General features: G+C 46.3%; 2 long non-coding RNA genes across 4 annotated transcripts in view; both read left to right on the forward strand.

Annotated features, from left to right (window-relative positions):
• Positions 1-670: 670 nt before the first annotated feature.
• The window catches only part of LOC120507000, a 62,386-nt gene continuing 37,170 nt past the window's right edge, over positions 671-25,886 (forward strand). For all 3 annotated transcript variants that reach the window (XR_005628657.1, XR_005628659.1, XR_005628658.1), the window contains exons 1-2: positions 671-794; positions 1,063-1,272. This is a non-coding gene — a long non-coding RNA (uncharacterized LOC120507000). The remainder of the gene's footprint in view (positions 795-1,062; positions 1,273-25,886) is intronic.
• On the forward strand, positions 13,037-17,911 carry LOC120507001. Its single transcript, XR_005628660.1, has 2 exons — positions 13,037-13,124; positions 14,661-17,911. It is a non-coding gene; the product is annotated as an uncharacterized LOC120507001 (long non-coding RNA).

Genomic DNA, 25,886 nt, shown 5'->3' on the forward strand with positions numbered 1-25,886 from the left:
CCTGCTTCTCTGGGCACAAGCCAAGGGCAGTGCCTGCACTGCCAAAATCTCCCCTCCCTGCTGTACCACGGGATGAAACTTTGGAGGTTGGAAAGATCCTGTGGCCTCATAACCCAGGAGACACTGCTGTGCTGGTGATCCACATTAGCCACCCTGACAGGAGGGTTTCCCTGCCTGGCAATGAGGCTCCCCAGTGCTCTCCATGTAGGGCAGAAAAACTCCAACACCTTCCCAGCCTTCAGCACCTTTGGAGACACAAGAGGACAGACAATGAGCTGCCCAGGACGTTGTGGTGAAGGACTTGGCCCCAGCATGAGGTTTTTGAAATGCACTTCTTTCTTCCGTAAGGTGAAAATCGGGATCTTTTGAGCTTCTTCCCCACCTTCTCACCTGGAAACCTTTCTAGCACAGAGGAAGAAATACAAATGAAAGAAAGGAAAGGAGAAGAAAAGAACCAAAGCGGGAGACAGCCTAAGGTTTTCCAGCATGGACAAGGTCTCCGCTCTGTGTCTCTCAACGCTGGCACTTACCAAACATAGCCAGGGCCCCGCGAAACCTCGGGCCGGCGCAGAGTAGTAAGATGAGCTCCCTCTTTATTTGGCCTAGCTAAAAATAGCAGAGGGGAAAAAAAAGGCAGAGTCAGGACCCTGCAGGACCAGTAGTCAATGGGCTGCGAGGAGCGATTGAACTCCGAGCCCTGCTCGGCAGGCTCCAGCTGACGGGCTATTTTTTGCCGTGGTTGACTAAATATGGTCAGGGAGGGAAGAGCAGGAGCAGGGGCCGCGCGCCCGGGGGTGCGTGTTTGGGATGCTTCGTTGGGTATATAAGCACTGGAAAGGTGGACTCGCGTCCTGACCAGAGCTGCCCCCTCCCTCCGCCAGCCCCCCCAGCCGTGTGCATCCCCCCGCAGCCTGACCCCCAGCCCGGGCTGACCCCCGGGGGGGTGACAATGAGGAGGAGGAGGAGGAGGGAAGAAGGGAGGAGTGGGGGGGTGGGGGGGGGCGCAGGCACTTGTGCTTTTTTTTCTATTATTTATTTAATTTTTTTTTCTCTCTCTCCAAGTGAGGACTAATCCCATCCCTGGGCCTGCTCTCTGTTCCCTTCCTGCATTAGAGATTGGCTATAAGGAGAAGGCTGACGGCTGCAGCATGAAGCGCATTATTACCTTGTGATTCCATGACCCTCCTCTATGCATCCCTAACTCTCGAAAGCTGATTCAGCTTTCAGCTAGTGCTCTGGTGAGTCCTCTGCTGCAACAGAAGCTCCTAACTGGTATGTCTTCTTTTTTTTTTCCCCCCTCTCTTCTGCTCCCTGTCTTGCCTTTAACCGCTACCAGCTCAGCTTGGTTTAAACACTTTTCCTGGCCAATGCAGGACTTACCTGCCAATCCAACTTACCCGGGGACTTAAATGTGGGCTTCTGCATACACAAATGTATGTGTGTGTGTGTGTCTGTGTGGGGATTTGCTGGGTGTGTGTTTAATCTGTGGATCGCTTAGGAAACCTCACCCCCTCTTTTTTTTGTTCTGCTGTGGCATACTCCGCATTTAAAAAAAAAAAAAAGGAAAAACAAAAAACCAAAAACTAACAAACTGCAGAGCAAGCAGTGCACTAGAATAATCTGAACTGAAATGTTAGAACTTTGACATGCAACCGTTCTGCAAGGTTAAACCGGCCTTTAAATGCCTAATTCAGACACAGGCTGGCTAATGACACCTGGGGGGATTGGGGTTTTATTTATTTATTGCAACAAACTAGTGCTATAAGCTGATATCAGGCAGAGCAAAAGGGTGAGAGGTGGTTAAACTTAGCCTAACTTGCAATGATCTCAATGCTGTAGTGATTAACTGTTAAAATGCCGAGAAATGAGTATTAATTGCAGGTGCATGGTTTGTGGACTATCAGAAAGGGAATATGGGGAGGAGGAGAAGTTAGGTTTCCCTGCAAGGGCTTGGAATTCAGGTTACATGAAGTGTAGCATCAATTGACTGTTATTGCTTCTGCAACTCAGAGTTGACTGTGGTCATTATATTTTATATGATAGTGGTGGTACCTATCACATGAATATATAGACACCAGTTTGGTGAGGTGCATACTGTGTTGCACACACACACTCATGCAGATTTAGGTACGTTTTATAGCATGCATATGGATATTTTATATGCATCTTTATGCATAGGTATATAAATGCTATATACAAGCAGGTGTAATGTATCACCCAGACACAGCCTATCTCCAGGCTGTGTGGGGAGTGTGGATACAGGTATATGTGTGCCTGTGCCTGAGGGAGTGTGCTCTGTGTAATTGTATAGGCAGAAATCCGTGATTTGTGCTGTCAGTTTAATTGCTGGTCTCCTCTCGAGCAGATGGTTGTGTCTGTGGCTCCCAAGGTCTGAGCCCAGTCTCTCTGCCATGGGCTGTGCTGGGACGAGCACCTGCCTCTGCCTCAGCCCCGCTGGCATCTCCCTTCTCCAGTGCCCAGCCCTACACAGGGGCTGGATACAAAGTCCCCAAAGGTTTGTGCTGCGCAGCTTCAGTTTGACTTGGACACTTGGACCTGAGCAGCACCTTGAGCCCTGGGCAGAGCAGGAATATAATATACAGCATGTTGCTTTCCATCCCTCTCACCCCTCTCCTTCCCCTTTCGCCTTCAGGCAATACCTCAGGCTCTTCCCTCCCCTTTTCTTTGCCCCTTGGCCTCTGCATGATCCAGGTCTCCATCCATTTTTCTCTCCAGAACAGCCACAGTTTTATTGCGCATGTTTTTCTGCCAAGAGCAAGCGTAGGAGCTCAGCGAGCCCAAGTGGGTTGAGGATAGTGGCTGATGTTCACCCACCACCACTCTACTCCTGGTGGTAGCTGGAGGATGGGATCCACAGGGTGCCTCTGGTGTTACATTAAAGGCACCATCACGGCCATTTGTCTGCTCCTCCACCAAATGGCACAACCCTGGAAAGCATAAGATTGCACCCAGAACCTCAAAGCAAATTTCAGTCGCCGCGATGAACGCTGCTGCTGTGGTCGTGTCATTGTCTTCAGTTCTAGTAAGGATTTATAAGGTCATTTTTTTAAAGCTCCTCCACAGGGCTCGCTTTAAGTGGCTGGCAGTCCTGTCCCGCTGGTCTGCAGAAGTTGGGGACTGTTTAGGACAGCTCGTGTCAATGCATTTGAGGAAATCAAATTGTGTCCAAGGTGCAGATGTTTAACAGCCCAAGAAGGCCAGTAGCTGTCCTACTGCTGTCAGTCTGAAGGAAATTCAATACCATGGAGCGCTTGGCTGTGCAACACCCCACCACCAACACTTTGTTTTTGTTGTTTGTTTGGGTTTTTTAAAATCTGAATTGCTCAGACTTTCCTTTATACTCTTCAGCTCTCCCTTTGCTTTAATTTCACTGCAGTCATGCATTACACCAATGCCACAGCTCCATCTCTCTTCCCCTTAATCCAAACTAAAGGTTGAAATTTGCCTTTAAATGAGACAAATAATGATGGTTAAAAGGGCCAACAAACTGATGGAATGAGGGGGAAGCTGCACAGAGCCAGGACCGAGGCAGGTGCTGGTGTTGCATGAGGGGTGTGAATCGATTTTTGGGGCTTGGGGCAGAGCACAGCGGATTTACACCCAGGCTCTGTGTGGCCTTTGCTTTTCAGTACTACTGGAAGTCGATGGGGCACAGGGAAATATTTGCTCCCCAGCCGGCAGTGATATTTTAAAAAGCAGTGAGACGCATCGATGCAATTAGGTATTCCAAAGCGCTTAGTTTGCCACTTGCTAAGTTTACTTAAACCCTCTTTAAAGGGTTCATTAGAAGACTGTGAGGAACGGTAAAATTCATTAACACGGAGGCAGCCATTGCACATTTGCCTGTAAATTGGTATCGATCGGCGCAGGTGAGGAGGCACCGTGCCCGCCCTGCTGAGCGAGCAGGCAGCGCCCGCCGTGACCTCCGCCGCGCTGCTGCCTAAATCCTGCCCATTATAGTCCCCCATTCAGCCCGGGCGGCCGGCGCAGCCCTGCCACTCGGCCCACATTGTTCAGGGAGCTTTAAAGCTCAGCACGGCTGCGAGGGAGGCGAGGGAGAGGGGCAGAGGCAGAGGCAGGGCTGCGTGCGGGACCGAGCCCCACGGGGCGCGCAGCCCGCGCGGGATGCGGGGAGAACTCGGCAAGGCTTTGGCCCCAGCTCCCAGCACCTCGCCTTGGCTGCCTCTTATGTCTGCAGGTCTTCCCAAAGCCCCTTAGCTGGCGTGGAGCTCAACCGGATGAGTTATTAGAAGCAATTTTAAATTATTTTTTTATTTTTAATGCCCTCAACGTGCCGAAAGGCGTGTGCTATGTTTTTGGGGTTGGTTATCTGTGGGGGTAGTGTCTCGCTCCCAGTGACCAGCAGAGGAAAAATCATTGGATTCACTAGGTAAGATGCTTTCTTCTTCCTATGCTTTAATCTCTACTTACTGATAAAGCAATCGCGTGTCTGGGGCTGATGAGTTCTCTTACTCTGGCGAAAGGAGCAGTCCTTCCCTGTGGTGGTTTGTAAATCAGTAGCTTGCCATTCGATTCTTAGCTTTCTGAAAACAAATTGGCTTTTTGTTTCCAAATTGTAGGATGGAGGCAATTGGGAATTGATAGATATTTAACTTTCTCCCACATGGCTTTGTCTGGAATGAAACCCATATGCGTGTACAGCAAAGGCTTTCCTCTAAACCACATTTTTGTCTTTTTTAAATGCTGGAAGTTTATGATGTAGAATGAAACACCTACTTTTTAGGTGGAGTGGGAGGCTGGCTTTTATTCTGTGCCGTTTACGTTTCAAAGAGCCCCTGCTAGGGCAGCCACTGGACCTCTGCTGCTTTGTGTCCAGTGAATTATGCCATTCCCCTAACCAGGACCCAAAATCCATCATGTGCCGAGGGCTCAGCCCAGCATTACGGGCAAGGATAGGGAGCTGGGATGTGTGTCTGTCTGCACATGGGCTGGGCAGGAGGAAAGTCTGCTGGTTTGAACTGAGCCGTAACTCACTCTCAGGATGTAAATTGTAAATCAGCGTTATTTTTCCTCCTGTGACCATATAAATGCGCATATTGAAACTACCTGCTTGAGAGACATACTTCTTTATATGCCCATATGAACCTGGCAAGCTATGGAATGTAAAGAAGTATGTATTTCAGGTGGGAATCCTTCTCAGAGGAGCAATGTGTGACCCCGGGCAAGGCGGGGGAGAAAGACAGACAGATTATTTTATATTATTATTTTTTTTTAACTGCCTGACCCGGCAGACTGACTGGGGAGTCAATTGATGATCTTGTTCCAGCGCGTGTATTGTTCTGTCACTTTGCCTGTGTCAGCAGGTGGAAATGCTCATCAGGACATTAAATATTCAATATGCTGACTGCGGCATGGGCTTTGAAAGGCGATGCCAGAGGAAAGCTGGCTGTCCGCTCCTGGGTTTTAACAGGGATGCAGGCCAATCCCTCCCTTCTCCTGCTTCTCCATCGACCCCTTTTACCCCAAAAATAAGGCTGGATAGCAAACAAAGCTGGCTGATCTTTAAATCTAGGAACAACAAAAGGAGGTGGATGGTGGGGGAAGAAGAAGAGAGAGGAAAAGGAGACAACAGTTGTGACTCGGGCGTGCAGTGTTCTAGTTTTAAATTAGTGTGCAAATTCCACTTTTTGAATCTTCCTCACATTAAAACTTTTTGTGCTTAAAACTGGTGAGGAGGACACCTTCCTTGTCAGTGTCGTGAGCCATCGAGTCAGCGGATCACAGCTAAAGCCAGAGGAGTGCCCTGAATAGGGGTCTCAAATAAGAAAATTAGATCCTAATTCTGGAAGCCTTTTGTAACATTTTCCAATGTGAAATAGTTGGCTATGTTTACAGGATCTTACAATAATGTGGCAAGATAAAAGAAATTTGGTTTAAAGACACGTTTAATGTTCTGCCTAGGCGGGAGTCACATCCGAGTTTTTAAAGCTTTCAGCCCCAAATTTCCTCATGTTTCTGTGAAGTTGCAATGATGCGCAAAGCTGAACTCCTCCAAAAGCCGCTCCCCAGTTTGCCAAACCCCAGTTTCCATCTCTGTGGGGCCGCTGAGGGCAGCATTTTTCTTTTGAGTGATTTCCTTGCAATCACAACCCCATCTTTGCCTTGCTCACCGGCTCCTCAGGCATCATTTGGTATCTGTGGTGCCAGGACATGCCATGCAGAGGTTAATCAAGTCTTTCCCATGGCAGCATCCTCCCCCAGGCATGGGAACAGTCAAGGCTCTGAGTTTGGATTTTGGGGAGACTTTATCTGTCTCTATTCACGGCGAGCGCCACCATCACTTGTTCCAGGTACGCCAAGGGGGATCAAACTCAAGCAGGTGCTCGTGAGTAGTGGGTGAGAAAAGGCAGGTTGGGCTACTGGGGAGATTTCCTACCTGTAGGATTGGTGGGGTTTATTGAGGTGCTTTTTGTTGTTGTTGTTGTTGATGTTGTTGTTTAAATTAAATACCGTGGCTGATGGAGGCGTGGGCAGTGCTGAGCCCCTTCCCAGCAGAGGAGGAGCCTTTGCTTTTTCTGCCAGGTGGCTTTGGGAAGGCTGGGTTTGCACTGGAGGATGGCTGGTGTGCACATTGTCCTGTTGGCTTTTTCAGATGCTCTGGTTGTGCTGGGCCCTGGAAAGCCGGGGTGTTCCTGGCTGGCTGCGGCGCAGTCCCTCAGGACCCGGCTGCAGGGATGCAGCAACCCCTGGGCTCAGCCCCACCAGCAGCCACCCTGCCTGGGGACAATCCTTGGCCCCCATGACCCCATAAGGGCTGGTTCTGTGGGTGTCCAGCCCCATTTTGGGGTCAGACTTAAATACGAAACTGGTGGATGCTGGGAAATGAGCTGAACCCGGGCAGGAAGGCACTGGTTCCACACAGACTGCAGTTCTGCTCCTTGTAAATCAGCAATGTTACCTTGAGTCTCTGGATGAAAAATGAGGACAATTCTCACCATTCTGAATATAACATAACATTACTTCTAATATATAATTTATATATGAAATTCTCCTCCTTTCTATGCTGACCCTTTGTCCCACTCCTTCTCATTTCCCTTCTCCTTACTTTTTTCATTTTTCTTTTTTTCCTTTTTCCTTTTTTCTTTTTTTTTTTTCTATTTTCTATTTTATTTTATTTTTTAAAATTTTTTTCTTTTCTTCCCGCCTCTCTGTTTTCTTCCCCTTCTCAGCACAGGTTATACTAAAACCCCTGTGCCACTGCATGTTCCTCTTGCAAGGTGTTCATGGTTTGATTTACAGCAGATACCTGCATTTGTAATGCAATTTTTATCTCCTTCCCCCCGCCTCTCTGAATTAATACGCTTGTTAATCACATGGAATTGCTAACTTTAGGAAGTCGCTAAGTGCTTAGATTTATTTTTTATGTAAATATTTTCAAAGGTATAATTCTGAGCACTGTCTCGCAGCATGGCAGCGGAGATGGCTGGGGAAGCTTTGCCATAGTGTGACCTGGGCTTGGACAATGTTAAAAATGAGATGGGTTGGATGTGGCCCCCCAAGAGCCATGGTAGCCTTGCTGTTGACACCAGTGGAAGCAGGTGATGGCTGCAGGCCTTCACCAACCACTTTGCGCCATTCTTCTGCTCCATGGCAGCTCTTCATCCCTTTTACACCTCTTTGGATTAAAACTGCGGCCGTTACATTGCGCTGGGCCCGCTCCATTTTACAGCTAAATGAAATCCACTTCTCTTAAACGTTCTATAAATTGGTGAGCAGCTCCTGGCCTTGAGAGCCGTGGTGGGTGTGATAGGAGGAGCACTCGTGCTGGACCCGTAGCGCTGGGATGCTCAGGTGCGCCCATCCATCCTGCGAGCCGAGGGCTGTGCAGTGCCAGGCGCAGAAACAGGAGCTCTGAGAATTGTAAAAGCCATAAATCCGGTGGACCAAATTAGTTAAATTTTTCTATTCTATGCCTCACAAAATCCAGCCGTTCTGGAGATGAATTCCCCGCATGTAAGCGGAACTACCGGCAGGTATAAGATGGATATTTCGCACGTGCACATGAGAGCACAGGGACAAATTTGTGCCATGCGGTTTTCCCTGGCGGGTTTTTCTTTTTTCTGTACTTTTGTGTGTTTGTTGCATTGATGATCCATTATTACAGTTGTTACTATTACTTAATGTTGGAAGACAGGTGGTCCCATAAATTCTAGCACCCTCTATTTTTTTTTTAAAGGGGGGGCATGTTTGCAATTCAAGTTTAATAGTGCATTCATCAAGAGCAATAAAGCATTTTATTGCACAAGTATTTCAAGGGATGTGCTGGCCCTGGTAAAAGCATTAGTAAAGGGGTGCATCAGCAATCTCATTTAAAACTGTCGACCCAACGTGAAAAATGTTGCGTTGAAGAATAAACTGCTATTAAGCATGATTAGATTGACCTGCAGGACAGATATTTTAGCTGCAGCAGCACAAGTCGATCAAAGTGAGCATCGCTTAGATTGCAAATTTTTTTTTTTAATGCCCTAAATTAAAAATGAAAGAGCCTCAGAATATTTAGGACCAGAGTGTGACTTTGGGGGTGAGATTTGTGCATTCGATTCGAAGCGGTTTGGGAAAGTGGGGAAAGGGGGAAAAGGTATTAATTGCTGCCCCTTTAGCATACATTGAAAATATGTTACTCAGATCAACCAATCAAAAAAGAAATTGTGCTGACTCAGCACTCGGGCTAGTCTGCACGTCCGATTGCAGAAGAGATCAGCACTGCACTGCAGTATCTTTCCCTGCCTTTGACACCAGCCTAGCTGGGCAGGGCTTCCCTTGTGTTTCCCAGGACTGGTTTAGGCCAAGAACAAGAGAAGGCCCTGAAGAGAGGAGGAGAGAGTCAAGGTTGCACGAGCCTCGAGCTGCTAACAATCCTTTTTAGTCAGTAAGAAAGAGCTTCCATGCTAGGTTTGCCCTGCCAGATGCAAGCGGCATGAATTGCTTGGGAATATATCTATTTTTAAAGACTTTCACCACATCTTGCACTTAGCAGTGACTGTGGGCGAGGGGGTGGCGTGTTCCTAGCAAGAGAAATATCCTCGCTCCTCAGCTCGGATCCCTCCCCGGAAAGCCCAGGGCTGATTTCAGTGCCGCACTGGCGGGTGCCTCCCGGAGAAGATGCTGGGTTAAATGTTTGCTGCGTGATGCTGAAGTTGCTGTTGACCTCAGCCAAGCAGACAGCGATGCTGAGAGCTGCCTTCCCACTGGGATGTGGGGGGTCACGCTGAGAGCAGCCCAGTGCTCCAAGGATGGGAGCCAAGAGAGAATGTGGACTCCACTGCTGGCTTGCTGGGCTTGCAGACAAGTTGTGTAGCTCGCCTGCCTCAGTTTCTCTCCGAGGCAAAGTGGGTTCTTGCTGGGGAGTTGTTGAAGCTGTGTTTGCACTGCGAGGCTGAAGGTGGAGGTGGCCAAGGAAGGTGGAGGCAGTGATGTGAGGCCAAGATTGTCCTGGTTTGGTTGGCGTTGGCCCGCACAGTTCTGCCTGGTGTGTATTTGGGGAGATGGCACAGCCTGCCTGGACTGTGCCCCTCTGCCCTTGTGCTGTCATGCAAACACTCATCTGCATTCCCCACACCTTGGATCAGGTGCAAGGTGTGAGGTATGGAGGCTGGACCTCAACTTCCATGAGCCCATGGAGCCGTGGATGGCTGGGGGTATCCCAGTAGGATGAGGGGTGCTGGGGTCTGTGGGGTGCTCCAGCACTGCAGGCCTACTTGCTGGTCACCAGTGTGATCCTGCATGCTGGGTGACTCTGGCAGCACCAGGCAGGTTGGGCTATGCCAGGCTTAACCAGCTGTACATGCCCAGCTTTTGGCACCTCGGTGGGCACCCACAGGTGGAGCAGTGTCCCTGTGGGCTGCTGTCTCCTGACCACTGCAGCACCCCGTGACGCTGTTGAGGTGTTTTTGCTTGCACTGTGTAAGCAGCACTGGCGAGCATCCCTGGGTTAGTCTGTATTTTTCCAGAGCAGTCTGTATGGAGGAGCAGCGCTGGTGGATGACCCCCTTGTGTGCAAGGGGAAGGCTTTCAGACACAGATATGTCTTGACTAAAGCAGGATTTGATAGTCAAAGGTTTTAGCAGTTGGAACAGTTGCTGGTGGTGCTCAGGAGGCTCAAGGGAAGCAGGTGACTGACATCTCCAACAGATGCAGGGTTTTCCTTTTTTTTTCTTTTTCCTTTTTTTTTTTCTCCTGAAGCACAGAGCCGTGCCTGTAAATGCCTCGCCATGCCCAGATATGGCCTGTGCTGGGACCTGTGCCGCTATCTAAAAAAGCCCTGGGCAGACTGATGAGCCTGGGGGAACTGGGGAACAACTGCTATAAATAGTGCTCATTCTCAGCTGCCCTTCTGGGGGGACAGGATTAGGTGGCATCTGGGCAGCCAGGAGGCGTGGGACTCGTGACCACCAACCGCAGAAGTCACCCAGCAGCTGTAAGGACAGGAGCCATCCCTGCAAAGACCTTACATAGGCAAGTCAACCCTGGCATTTGGGGAGTCGGATAAAGCCACAGGAGCAGGAATCCAGTGACCTAAGAGCAATCAGGAATAAAGTTCACCACAACGGCCAGGAGAGCACTTCCAATCTGGGCTGTGACCTGGCATTGGAGACAGGACTTGACTTTTGGCTTTTCAAGCTGTTTGGTGCAAGCAAAGGGAGGTGTCAGGAGGGAGATGGTGACATGGGAAGGAAAGTGTCACAAGGAGCTGCTCAGATGAAGACTGGTGTTCCCTTCTGGGAGGCTGCGGGTTAATTTGCTTGTTAATTTCCTGGCAGCAAGACTATTGGAAGCTCTGATTTAATATTTGTGTTTACTTTGGGTAAACAAATTAACAAAAAAACCCCAAGTCTTAATAATTTAAGACACCAACTTGATTGAAGCTAGCAGAAAGTAATGAATCTCATGCGGTCAATTCACTCCCAAACTGACAGGAGGTGGCCACTGCCTGGAGCTCATGGCCATGGGGATGGAGGGTAACTGGTCCCTAAAAGTGAGGGGTGCTTGTAGCTGTGGACTGCAGGAAAGTGAAACAGCTTCTGAAAGAGCAGAGGAAAAGGACTGTGTTGTGCTTGAATTAAGCTCAGCCTTGAGTATTTGAAGGGAAATGATGGAGCAGGGAGCGGGGAAGGTTTGGCCAAACAGAGGAGGTGGCTGTGCAGGTGATACCTGAAAGGGATGTCCTGAAATGTGTGCAGTGGGAGATTGGGGATAAAATCATGGAGCAACACTGCAGCTTGTCCCTGGGCAGGTCTGCTGTGGGATGGGGACTGGAATGTACAGGCAGGGTGAGGTGGGTATTTATGTCCAGGCTTTGCCCCTTCTGTCCCTCACGGTGTCAGAGCTGTGCTGCACCACTTTGCCTTCTTTAAACTAAGCCAGCTTTGTCCTAAAACCTTGTCTTTGAGACAATAAGATGCACCCGCTAAAATCTATTGTGCCATTTTTGCAAAGCCCAGCAAAAGTCGCCCGTGCACCGTCCCCTCCCTGTCCTCCACGCTCATTTAGCCTATTTGAAACTGAATTTATTCCTGGGAAGGTCCCCATCAATTTGCCTTGCTCTTTTGTTGACAAGTTTATTAAAAACCTGGGCAACTACATATTAAACTTTTATCAGTGTCGAGGAAGAATACGTCCTTTGAGCGGCCACAAAAGTTATGGATTGGGGCTTAATGTTTCTTGTTCCAACATTCGGCTGAGTCAGCGTAACAAATAAAAGCTGCTACTTCTTTTTTTTTCCCTTTCTTGAGAGACAGTTCCCTTAACAGTGTAAGTAACTGTGTCCAGTAATGCAAAAAAGGTTTCAGGTCTGGGTGAACATGAAGGTTTTTGTTTCTCTTTGTGCTCATAAGTCTTTGAATAATTTGAATAACTAATATAAAATAAGAAAATATGAACCCTGCAGAAAGTTATTGCTGCTTAGCTCTGAGCCAATAGTTTTGGTAAAATAACTGTTACTTTTTAGTGTTCATATTAAAAAAAAATTGGTGCAAATGAATAACTGTTGTACTGCAAGTGATGTGTTTTCATCCAGTGTGAGAGCAGGAAGGTTTGGGGAGATGTTTGGTTGGGGATGTCCCTTTGTGCCGCTGCAATAGGGGATCTTCGCTCTTTTTCTTTAGTCATAAGATGGAACAAAGAGGAGGGCAATATGTTGCACCAAAGATGTTAAAAATAAAGCGTTAGAATTGCATAACCTAGTTCCCATTTTGCCGTGCAGCTGAGTTTTTAGGAGTTGAAAGAAGCCTGAGAAATAATTGGTGGGAAGGAGTTTAAACTGATATAACAACAGTCGGGCAGGGGGAAAAAGTGAGCATTGGTGGGACTAAGCCACAATTCTTAAACTCTGCTGGACAAATAAATAAATAACACAGCATCTTTCTCTGCCTGTCACCGTGTCCAAGGATGTTTTAGTTCTTAAACAGGTTTGCTGGCATAATTTGTCAAGTCCAACAGGGGGGTTTCCGTGTGACAGCCGATTGTTTTTCACCAAGCACAGTGGTGCACCAGAGCCGTCCTGCAGGGCTTGGAGCAGCTCCATAATTAGACAAGAGTTAAAATTCCTGTGTGAGGTGGCTCATGCCTCCTGCCCAGGGCATGGCACAGCCCGCCAGGGCCCATCCTGCGCCGTGCCCGCGGCCGGCGGGGAGCGTTCCGGACAAATCCCTCTGCCTCCAGGAGTTTATCTGCATCACCATTTGCTCCAATTATAACTAATTGGACACATATTGCATTTTCATAGAATCTAATTTTCTATTGATTTTAACAGGACTGCTGGTGTTTTGTACTATTAAGTGGTATCTCCTATCAGTTGCTGTTTAAAAACGCTGAGTGCACTCCCCTGTATGGGATTATGCAGTCAGCACATGTTTTAAAACCTCTTTAATTGTTAGGTCCATAAAATGCACAAACTGTATTAGGGAACGGCTTTGTTCTCTTTTGAGAGTGTGAGTAGCAAAACAAAAAAATCCAACACCACAACTATTTCCACAGCCAGTTTCAGGAGGTGCAACTCCCAGAGTCCTGCTCAGAGTCTTGTTCTTCAGGAAAAGAGCTTTGGAGGGACCCTCTTGTTCCCACATGGAGCCAGCTCCCTCCAGGTAATGATGCTCTGCATTGTCAGAACAGAGCAGGTCCTGCTTGACTGTTGTTTTTAGAGGAGGCCTAGGACCAAAATTTGGGTTAAGAAAGAGATAAAGTCACTTTAGATGCTCTTTATAACAAAGGAATAAGGTGATACTGTAGGCTATGGGACTTTATTCTGTGTCATAGATATTGCCATGTACCTTGGCAATACACCCAAATAAAAGCAGACTATCAAATTAGCCATTTAATTTCAGCAAGTACTCCTTGAAGCAGGGTGAAAGCAACAGTCCTCTGGTCAGCACCGTTTAAAGAAGAGAAGATTTAAAGGAGATATTTAGGGGAGGAAGGGAGAGGTGGCCTGGCAAGGAGCATTTCCAGCAATGCACAGGGATTGCTGGCTCAGGGATGTTGGATAACAGCAGTAATGGTGGAGAAGGCAGATTAAAGGAGATGGAAATGATGTTTTGGGGCAGTTTAGTTACCCCGGGGTGCTGGTGAGTTTGCTGTCAAGTTGCTGCCTTCGCTGCTCATTAGCAAGAGCCATGTTGTGTCTGTTGGAGACAGGTGAGTTCATGAGGGTGTATAAATTAAATAGACACTTTATTAAGTTCAGGTAATAGTTTTGGTTTGAAAGACTGAGTGGCTACTGCAATGTCAGCAACTGCCTTAGTGCACAAAGGAACTGAATGCTTTTTAATTAAGTCAAATAAAATCCAAGCAGAAGGCTCTTGAGCCTTGTCTGGAGTCTACTTTTTGGGTTGAACATCTTTAATTTTAGAAATGTTAATAAAACACAGTCTACTTTTTTCCTGTAATAATATAAGTTCAATTAATATTTGATGTCTGTAAGGGAAAGGATAAAAGCAGCGAGCTTGTATTTTCTGGTTTACAAATGGCACATTGGGCAGAATCCTGCAACTGTGGCATTGATTTAAACATCCTCGCAAAGACACCATGCAATAAAGTTGAATCATCTGCAGTATAAGTATGTCTGTTTGGGGGAAAAAATAGCAATGTGAGAGAGTAGACATTTTCCTGTATTATCAAAAGCCACTTCATTTTGAGGAAATTTCCTCCAATTTAGTAATGTTTGGATGGAAATCAAATAACACATTAGCTTTGGGAAAGGGGGAAAAAAAAAGCCTTCCAAAGCTAATTACAAAGGGAATGTGCACTTCATTAAGATAAAGCTGTAGGAAATCAATGTTCTGTATTGTTGTTTTTTTCCTTTTGATTGGATTTTAGAATGATAAATTGTTCATGCATTTGATCTAAAAATGATTTGTTTATTCAGATGAAGAGCAACAGTACTTTGTCTCATTTGGCCTTTTAGCTTATAATGATAATGGCTTGGAGGGCTGCTCATTTCTCAAAAGTGTATTGGACTGGAATAGGCAGGAGATTTCTGGACTCAGAAGGATGGGCCCCATGCAAGGGTTTGTTGTAGGCTAATTCTATTGCATGTTGAATCTTCTGCTTCATTAGGAATATCGACAAATGCTGATAAATTCTTTGCCTTTTCTGTACTGTCTATAACACGTCTTTATTAGAATATTGAGGCTGAAGTGGAAAGATCTGCAATAGAGGAGATTCTCGTGTTGGGTACTACTGATCCTTCTCGCCACAGCACTGGGGGCTTTTGCCCATTTTCCTGGATATAATCATGGACAGCAGAGCCAGCAGCCAGGCACAGGCACCACACAAGGATCACCAGAGAGGGACAAGCCAGGCACGTGTTTGTCCTGCTGTTTTGGCTTGGATTCACCTCTAGCCCCTGGCTCTCACTCCACGTGCCCATGGCTCTCCAGTGCCATCCCACAGCTCCTGTGGGCTTTGCCCAGCTCAGGATGGCAGGGCCATGTGCAGGGAGGCACCAGCAGCTGCTCCTTCCACTCCTTTCCAATGCAAGACCCAGTTTCATGGGGAGATGATGAGACCTGGCTTTGCTCTGGACACAAACCTGACCGTGCTGGTGTGGGGGGGTTGAGGATTTGGGCCTGGTTTGGGGTGCTCTCACAGACTGCACTTGCAACATGGGCACAGGCAGGAAAGGTGAGCAGCACTGATCCCTGCCTGGCTGTTAGGATTGGCAAACTCTGCTGCCAGATCGTGCCTGTTGAATCCCTCCTATTTCATAGTGGAGGGGGCCCACAGGCATTTGGAAATGGGCACTGGCTCATTAGAGATATCAGGGGCTTGAGCCCAGCTCAGATCTCTGACCACATCTGTAATCCTTCTTGTTAGGGTGGCTGGTACAGCCCCAGAGCCCAGCCTGGCAGTGCTGGGCTGGCAGAGACCTGGGCCCTCCCTGCTGGGATGCTACAAGTCCCCGTGGGTTGCAGCCCTCTCCAGCTTTATAATGTGGGCTGCTCTTTCTCAGCTGCTGGGAAAGCCTCACCACCAGAGAGACATCATTAGTTTTGATTAATGACATCCAGAAGAGAAAACCTAATTTTCTAAAAAGGAAAACCTTACCCATAACTCACTGCAGAGAATTTAAACAAAATGTTATAGAACATCCACGCTGACTCACATTGATTTCAAATATGTTCCAAGGCACTCCCCAAAGCAAAGAAAGGGGGATGGTGGGGACAAATCTGGTCCCCAGCAGAAGATGCTCAGTGTAACCCCACATCTCTCTCCCACAATGCTGCTTTCAAAGGACTGACCCCAAACCAACAGGGCTGGGACAGTGCCCACATACCTGGGGAGCAGACTGTGTTTGAGGTGTGATGCTCAGGCAGTTTGGTGCACTCTATCCCAAAACCCATGTGCCCATCAGGACTTAGCTCTGTACAGTCTTGGTCGCTAATGGCATCTCCACCTATACCAAACCACCAGCAGATAATTACTTTCCTTTGCCTCCTGTAAGTTAGCAAAGGATGAATTTAATACTTCCAGGTCTTCACTGTCTAAGTTTCCATTTAGTTCCTTGGCTTGATTGTCTCTTGAAAAGGTACCTACAGATAACTTGATTAAATTAATTGTAGAGCTCTTTTTAAAACGCTATTCTCTCTCCCTTTCTCTCTCCATCTCTCTCTCCATTTATTTATAGGCAGCTTAGAGTAACGGGTTTGGGCAGTTAAGTGATCTGCAGTGCTTACCGTGACAATGCGAAGCCTGTAATTCTTCAAGAGATAAAATGCTGGCCCACTTGCAATATTTCTGCATGCAGAGGTTCCAAGCACAGGTGCTTTTCCCTGGTATCATCTTGCAGCATGGTGGGCTGCGAGGGAGAGGGGGGAAAAGTCACCTTTGCCTTATGACGCATATAAATTCTTTAAATAGGTTATGCACATGGCAATGTGCAATATCTGCGCGTGGCTCCGGGTTAAGGAGGAAAGGCCTGACTTTATTGGCTCCCACTGCAGAAATGATCGGAGCTGCTGTGATTTTTTAAATTTGATTTACTGGGTTATTTTTAGCAGTGGGGTGTTCGTGCTGCAGGGCTCTCCAGGAGAAATCAACACCCCAGTGCTGAGATGTGAACCATCACAGGAGTGACTTGGACAGCAGTGGTGTAGCAGGGACTTGCTTTCCCCATTTGGTGACAAATTGCCAGATTATGATATTGCAAGAAAGAAAAGCTTTTTTTTTCTTTTTTTTTCCCTTTAATTCCTCCCTTTTGTTTCTTTTCCACTACTTTCCTGTTGGTTTCTGGTGATGGCAAATAACAACCATTGCTTGAGCAGGCCTTAAACCTCCTGAAAATGCTGATTTTAATGCCAGATGAGAAAACACAGGAGGCTTCACAGTAGGGAAGCAAAGTTTGCTAACCTCTAAAAAAAGATTTCAGGTGTTCCAGCCTTTTCCCTCCCATTTTTCAAGGAGAGCCCTGAGGGGAGAAGAGTTCCGCAGCCTGAGTTCCTTGGCTGTGGGCTGGGCTGGTTGTAGCAGACGACATCTGTGTTGCTGTGTGTTAGGTGTCATTTCAGACACCAAAACAGGGCGTGGAGGAGGACAGCACACCATAAAACACTGAAAGGAAAGGAGGCAGGAGGTGATAATTAAAGCATCTGGATGAAAACAGTAGATAACATTTACTTATGTCACACTGTAATAGCAACGTGGCTCTCAGAACAGACAGAGCCAAATATCAAGTTTAAAAACGCTTCAGGCTGATGGTTACTGCTGCAGACTATTCCACTGCTGTTCAACCTGCCTCTTTAATTCAGTCCCACTCTTCAGCTGTAGCCTCTAAGAAGCTTAAATAAATCCTGACTGCCTGAAAGTGAAGCCATTTGAACCAGTGCGGCATCAGGCAGCAAGTTCAGAAGAGGTCCAGGCAGCTGGGAAAGAAAAGACCCTGAGGAATTCTCTTCTCTGCTGCCACAGCCCATGAGGCCAAATGCTTTGCTAAAGCTGGTAAAATGGAACCAAATCAACTGTTCAATGGATTTGGTCCCCTTCAACCAGCTGTAGCTGTGCATTGATCTCTCAGACGCACCTTGGAGGATGAAACACTTGAACCCGACCAGGGCGGCTCAGGTAGAAGACAAATGGCCACTTGAACACTGCTGATAAGGAAATGATGATGATTGGCATCTACAGATCTATCACTCGGGCTCTAAACTGGTGGGCTGAGCCCGAGTCATTATGTGGTTGCCAGTCAATTCTGCCTAAGGGAGACCACTCAAGATTGATAATCCCTATCACCCTCCTCCATTGATCTCAGCTGTAACCCAGTGTGTTCCCATTACAAATGCTGTGCATTTTCATATGTGTTTGCTCATGCTCACCTAGTAGCCCCATGCCTCAGTGTTTCATCTGCTGCAGGGAAGAATAAAGGTTTTGATCTGAAGTTCCCTCCTTGTGTTTTGTACCATGCGTCGAGATGCTCCTTCAACAGCTCTAGAGGAGAAATCAGATGTTACAGGGCTGCCAGAGCTGGGAAGGAGTTGGGCATACCAACTGCTTCCTCACTGCCCAAACTGCAAATATTCACAGTCTGCACTAGCCAACAATGTTTTTTGTTAATGAGATATAAGCTGAGCTCCTAAAAAAGAATTTCCTCTTTGACTTTGTTGACCTAAAAGACTTGTAAAGTCTCTACCCCAGTCTGGTCCTTATAAGCACTAATGTTATGCTAATGGAGTTAAAGAAAATCGCTCACTTTCCCGTGTAATAATGATTGGTGGGAAAGTAAGCTGGGCGTCATCCTTTCCCAGCCATCGTAAATCTATAGGACTCTCACGAGCTATGAATATTGCAGCTTTAATGAGCCATTTGGATGCAAAAGTCTGATGGGAGATTATTCATGTCTTTACTTCTTAACAACACCTGGCCCAAGTTAACCCCTGGCATGAGAGTGTGCAGAGATTTGTCTCTTTTCACACGCTAGAAATTAGGTTTACTTCATTTCACATCCGTGGTCCTTTAGGTACCATTTAAGTGTTCCTACTAGGGCCAAGAGTATTCATGTGCTTCAAGATAAGGAGTCGTTTGATGGATCTGAGGCTTAACATGCATCTAATATTTATGTCACTGGGTATTTAAAAGGCAAAGACATGAGGAGCAATGTTACTGCAGGACTGCCTTTCCTCAGCTAAAAGGAAAATAGTGTTTACTCGATCCTGCTGGCTCATTTTTCTGCACTTTAACAGTGCCTAAACATCCATGTCGATATCCTACTGAAGTCTACATGTGGGTTTTTTTCCCATATACTTCAGTCAGATAAGGCATATTTTCTTTCTTGCCACCAACTGATTTCTTATGAACGTCTAAAAGAAATTACAGGTTCTATTTTTTAATTTATTTATCTTCACAACTTCAGCATCTTTCTAAGCACCCAACTATGCACCCAAAAGGGCTTTGGCCCGGCCTGATAGAAGACTGCAGTGAGTGCAAAATGCATTTGTTGATGTTTTTGCCTGCAAATAGAGGAAAAAAGAGTTTGCAGCTGTGGGTAGTGAGGGTGCTTGTTGCTTTCCAGTCGAAGCCTCAGAGCACACTCTGCCCTTGGCAAAACAGCCAAGTGCCCCCACCTTGTGACTCTGAGTCACCTCTTGACACATTATCTGTCCTGGATGATTAATTGCTTTGTAATTATCCGTGCTGGTTTCTGTGCACTACTCAATCCCAATTCCTAATTCCCATCTCAGAAGCATCAAGCAAAGGCATCTGCTGAGGCACAATTGACTGTCCAGGCAAATCACCTCAACGCTGTCACTGCCAGTCCTGAGATTCCTGAACATCCTTGGGATGAAAGCACAGGGGAAGGGAAATCCCCAGCACAAGTCTCTAATTGCTGGCAGTCTGGGCTGTGAATGATGTTGGGACTCTAGAGGAAAAGGTTGAGTAGAAACAGATGCTTCCAGCAGGTTGTGGCCTGGGTTTCCAAAATACCATGCTCCTCCCACCTGCTCCCACAATCTGGGTTATTTTCTCTTGCTCCCCAGAGCTGCATCCAATTTAAACAACACCATGATTAACATTCTTCCTTGGTAATGATAATTAAGTTACTAAAAAATGTCAAAAGGGGAAGCTGGAGGCATTGCAACTTGAATAAAACCAGGGAAGGTAAATGAATTTTTTTTTTCCTTAAAAAAGTTTGGTACCCCCAAAGCCACCTTGAATAGCAGGGAAGCTTCCAGTTCTCTGGAAGCAAGAGAAGATATGAATACACAGGCATCCCAAAAGTTGGGCCATGCATTTAAATGCCTAAAGTGGATCCCACCTTCAGGCACCCATGCTTGAAGATTTCTGGCTGTGTTTTTATTGCCTAATTATGTCTTTATGGAACGAGAAATTCAGTTCACTTAGCATGGAATTTCTATAACAATACAGCCATTATGGTCTAGTCAAGGAAATATGAGGCCCAAGAAGTAGGCAGCAGGTAGACTTCAGGGGACCTCTCTAGGGACTGATAATGTGTTGGAACAAACGTAAGGCATGGGCCAAAACATTGTAAATATCCTTCCCAACAATTTATGTTTCAGCCCTGCTCACTCCCAAATCCTTCCTGAGACAACAGCAGGGTTTGGAGCTCAGTCACATCTGCCCTTTGCAGCCAGAAGCTGCCTGGATCCTGAACCCATCCATGGTCTGAAAAAATTGGATCTGCTTCAGTCGATTTCCCATAAAGCACAGCTCTGAGTGGAAGTCTTACCACTGACTTTGAAAATCCCAGGATCAGTCCTGGCTAAATCATTAGAAAGCTTTAGCCAACCATCCTTAACTACATCAAATCTAATTGTTTCCCATATCCACTAAGAGGCTGCTCTGATGGCTCACCAGACACTGCTGGTTTCCTGGAAACCCTATTAGCTTCTCAAACAAGGCAATCCTGAGGACTCAGTCCTGCAAACCTTTTGTGCAAATATTAAATAACAGCGAATAATTAGCAAGAATAATCCTTTTTGCTTGACCCTTTTCTGTAATAAAGACCTTTGTCGGCGAATGCAAACGTTATTTTGAGGAGCAATTCATAATCTAGAGCAGCTGAACACATCAGCCTAAATACACTAATACTCTAATATCCATATTTGTACAGGACTTAAGACAGACAAAAACAGGCACGTTCTCTGTCCCAAAGACCTGAGAGCATTCACCAGTCAAACATAGGAAGAGGAGGTGGCAAAAGAGGGGACTCACTTCTGCCTTTGATACATCTTCAAGCATCTCAGGTGGTGTGATCAGATCAGCTGGATTCTGCCCATGGAGTTTTTTTTTCTGGCAATCCTTTTCCTTCACCTGTTTTTATGTTTGTTTTTTTTTTTCTGAGAGGGGAGAAAAGAAAGGACAAGCAAGCCAACAGGCAGATAATTGTTCTGTGCTGACAGTTTGTCAAGTGATGGAAGCACAGTTTTAGTCAAGAGATCTGCGTTACAGCAGCGAGTGAGCAGAAGTCTCTTCTTTTCCTCCCAGATGGCATTGACATATAGCCTGAAGGGGCAATCAGGATACAAAGCTAAAGATGGTTAAAGACATTAAAAACTGTACAATGTGAGCACTATCTACACCAGGACCATCACCCAGGAGGAAGATTCATCCTGACATATCAGGCAGAAGTCAGATCTTCCATTGGTGTTATATAAAGCCATTGAGCCAAAGGTATTTTTGAGATAGACAAAAAAGATATATTCCTGCTACTAACCATGTCTTTTCCAGTAGGTCTTTATTGACTCTCGAAAAGCAATGACCAATAAATGTAATGATCTGCCTTCCCTTTTCTTTCTGTGTGAACAATATCTTCTGCAGAGTGTTCATCACGGCAGGCAATGAGTGGCTTGAACCATTCCTGTGCAACTCCACTTCCCAGCAAGACATTGAATGAATTCTCTTCATCACACTGTTTCCCAGATCCTGCCAGGGCTTTTGTTAATGATAAATGCTGCACTCAGGATAAGATTATAAATCTTGCCATAGGACGGAGGGAATTTGAATTCTGCATTCCTTGGATTTGGTGTTGTGTAAGTTGCTTAATTAACTTGCACAGAGAATGGGCTTAATAACATTGCATTTTTTAATAAGCAAGCAGTGCAGCTGGAGGGATAGAGAACCATGAAGAGAGGAGTTCACCTGCAGGAAAATATCCTCTACTTCCCCCAAAAGCGATAAAAATGTCAATACATTGACACAACCCCTAATTAAAAATGACTGCCATAATCACGCGTATCATAGCCGTAGGACATTAGTTTGGATTAAACACAAACAGCGGGATGTGCTGCACATGTTTTCCAAAGGAACAAAGGGTTGGATGGTGGGATCCCCTGCACACCCAAGCGAGAGCAGAGAAGGATCCCTCATCTCCTGCATGTGGGCTGCTCCTTCACGTCCTTCCCTCTGAGCTGCACGACGGTGGCCGCCGGCACAGCCTGAGCTGTTTGCAGCCAGGGCTTGAACCATGTGCACGTGTCCTTTTTTGGCTGAGGTTGGAGCAGACGTCCTTCCCTTTGTGTCTGACGTGGCCAGACAGCAGGCGCGTGGCCGGGCGGAGCAGTGGCGCTTCATGCATTACCTCAGCTCCTGCAGCACTGCTGAGCTGTAGTAGCACCCAGCCTGGGCTGTGGCTACGTCCTCCTTTCCCTCACAAGGAATAAAATCTCTCACTTGGGGGCATTCAGCAAGCAGAGGGACAACAGAAAATAGCTGGTCGATGCTCCATGTCAATTACATTACCCAATTGGCCTGCTTGGATTTGATATGGATTTAGTGGTTGGACTTGATGATCTTAGGGGTCTTTTCCAACCGGAGTGATTCCAAGAGAGACTCCCTATTTTAACGTTCAACTGCTCTTGCCTTTATGCTTGTGATACTGATGTGCACCCAGGGATCTGAGCTGGCTCTAAGCACTTGTCTTTTATTCTACTACACCAAAAATAAACACTGAGATGCTGCTTGTAGCCCCGGGGCTGAAAGGTGGGATTGCACCACAGAGCTGGGGCTGAGGAGAAGCAGCATCTGCTACAGGGGGGCTACAAGGAGCTGAGTAACTGAGTGATGGGGCAGAGCATGGGCAGCCTTTCTCTTGAAGAAACTCAACACCAAGGGTTTCTTTTCCAATTCCACATGGGATAGTTACTTCACATCTCTCAGCATCTCTGATAAAATCTGTCTCCAGCTCTTTCTGCCCTCCCATCCTATAAATCATTTTATGCAATGCCTGACATGATTTCTGTTTTCTTCTGCATAGAGGGACAGGAGTGGGGAAAGAATGAGAGAGGGAGAGATTTGAAACTGTTTCCCAAATATTCCAGTGTCCAGCCATGAGCTGATATCCTGACAGGAGTAAGAGGTGGCCCCGTGCAGCACTCACTCAGGAACAAATAATGAATGATGCTGAAGCTTCTGCTCAGCACAGGGAAAGGAATTAATTTCTATCCCCCTTTTGTGGATCACCTGGAAAATACAGGCGTAATCCATCTTTCCATGGTGAGGATCATGGCCCTGTGAGCCAAAAAAAGCCTGTGAAGGACAAAACCTGGGACAGCCCTTTGAGCTGGGACATCCATCGGTCACAGAAAGAAGCAGGAAAAGAAAGAAAGAAAAACAAGAAGAAAAAAACCCACAAAATTACTTTAACTGATACAGCTTCATCTGCAAGGGAAGCTGGAGCTAAGCCTGGTGTAACGTCCAAACTTCATTTTGGGAATGAGCATTTCATTCCCTGCTGTCTTGGAAGTGCTAAAAAACTTCACAATAATACCTTTTCATCATTTAAAAACTTCCATTGTGATCTCCAGCCTGCAGAGTCACACTGGACAATTTAATGTGGGGTGTGAGTAGATTTTCAACATAGACAGATTGATTCATGAGTGAATTAATCTGATGCATCTTTTAAATGGAAAACTGACATAATTTTCCATCAGAGACCTGCTAATAAAGCACATTTACTTGGTGAATCCATTTTTTCCTGTACTAAGTGCACTATATAAGGTATAAAAATACCAAATCAATAACCAAAGAGTATATAAAAATGAGACTGACAGATCAGAAACCATGGGTGAGCCACCCTCTCCTTGACTTCTTGACTTCTTGGGGGACTCTGTTTCTGCTGCTGAAAGCCACATTCCCACAGTCTTCCCAGGACAGCAAGGCTGCAAAACCCCAGGTGTCCTTGTAAGTCCCAGAGGGGACTGGGAGCAATGAGCCACCTGCTTCCAGGGGTATGATGGCATCAGTTCTCCTGCAACCCTCCCTATTTTTAGAAGTAGATTGTTTGAGGGGGTTGGGTTTTTTCTTCTTTATTAGTTTTATTATTATTGTTGCAGATGGAACTGGGTAGAAGAAACGTGTTTAAAAGACAAAGGCATCTTCCACAGTGTATTTGTGCAGGGAGCCTGCCAAGGGAATGTGCACAAACTCTCCTTTTTTTTTCTTTAGCTGGAGTACAGCAGCGTTATTTCAAAAGAAATGCCTGCACAGTCTTCCCTCTGCAAACACTGCAACCATCATTCGATCAGTGCAATTCTCCTGTGTGAACTAATTTAACAAGCAGTTGCTTTGCAGGCTGTGGAGAATTGCCTCTTACCTAATAATTCTGCTAATTTGCTTAACTTTCCCAGATTGCAAATGGCCCTGCTCTGAACAGGCAGATTTCTACATGAACCCCCAGACAAGTTCCTGACAAGAGCCAAAGGAAAGGTGGATGGCTCAGGAGGTTAAAGCTCACAGTCTTTTATTTTGACCTTTGGGCTAGCATTCAGATTTGCTTGTTGGGAAAACTGCATTCAGCATGTATTTTCTTCAGGGATTTACGATACCCTTTTGCTCGTAATTATTCTCAGTTGATGTCTTCCATAAATTAAAGAGGCTTCTATTAGCAAGCTCTAGTCCTCTCAATTATCTTGCAAAAGTCTCCTTATTTGTGGCTGGGAGTTACCCCACCAGGATTGCCATCCCTGCAAAGCTCCTGGTCCGTGGCTACAGGCAGAGAAATCAGGAATGTACACTGGTAATACAAATGTCTGAGCAATCCCAGAAAGAAATGAAAACTGCAGTAAAGGTAAATGTCAGACTATTTAAAGACAATGTTAACTATTGATTTTTTAGAGGAGACTACCTCTTCAAAGGATGGCAAGCATGACTTCAGATACAGACAAAGCAACCTAGATGGATGGTGGAGAGAGGGAGGGGAGTGATCTGGGAAGACAGAGATTTTCCAGGAGAGCAAAATGAACCCTTGATGAAGCCTCTGGGATTAAAGAGGTGGCTTAGTTCTTTCACAGCGTCCACCCTTCAACCCATTTAAGCACCATGCCTTTTCCAAGAAATGAAGGGCAAAGAAGCACTGATAAGCAATAAAGAGATAAGCAGCAAAGTACTCGTTTCACTGGTGTTTCCCAATGAAAAATGAACCCTCCAGCACACCCAGTGATTTGTTGTCTAAGTAGCAAAGCTCACCCAAGTTCCTGATTTTGCTTCCAGCAGAGATGCTCATTGCTCATTCTCACTCCCTGGAGCAGCTCGGGCTCATTATCCAGCACTGGTGCTTCCTGCCTGCCCCTGCCTGTGTGCAGCTCATCCACAGCCATGCACATTTGATATGCACATGTGTGTACCCTTGCCTTATGGCCCATGCTGTGCTACCCCTACAAAAGTATCCCAGAGCAGATATTCCTGGCTGCGGGCACCTGCATCCGCAGGGAATTGTTCCTTTCAAGCTGCAGTGCAGAGACAATGCTGTACATGGTGCTTTGGGAAAACAGCACGATCAGAATTTAGTGAGGGGAGTTAAAGGTCTTCCAAGGCTGCATTTTCAAAAAGGGTAACTTCTTATCTCGACGGGTGTTTTGGAATGGGAGGTATGAAGGATCTAATCCAGTGAGGTGTAATGTCATCAGGGGCAAATTAAGTTTGCATTTGGATACAAACTCTCTTCCAGAGCCAAATTTGGCTGTTGAGAGGAAAATAATTGTGCACATCTACACAGCAAAGGAAATGGGTGATGCTGGGGGGCCACTCCTCACTTTAGCAGGCTTTGACATGGGTACAGGAGAGGAACAGATACTCCAAGTGCCCTCTGTTTCCCCTCCACGAGTCATTTGGATGCTTCAGCTTGAAGACCCCCACAGGTTTTACAACCCCAGCTCCCCTTTGGCAGCCAGCTCAAGGTGCAGAAAACCCCAGCTCCTGGTATTTCCTAAACACAGCAGCAAAGTATGGCATTACTGCTTGGGGTAGCTTTTGGTTTAGATGTACTATTTGAATAAGGAGATCTTCAGACAGTGTTAAATGACAGATGATATAATTTCTGAATGTGAGGTTCATCTGAATTTTATTTTCTGATGTTTTGACTCATTGACTTGATGTCTCTCTATTATGCACACACCTCT

Source organism: Passer montanus, unplaced genomic scaffold, assembly GCF_014805655.1.
Source record: "Passer montanus isolate IOZ18808 unplaced genomic scaffold, ASM1480565v1 scaffold41, whole genome shotgun sequence".
NCBI lineage: Eukaryota > Metazoa > Chordata > Aves > Passeriformes > Passeridae > Passer > Passer montanus.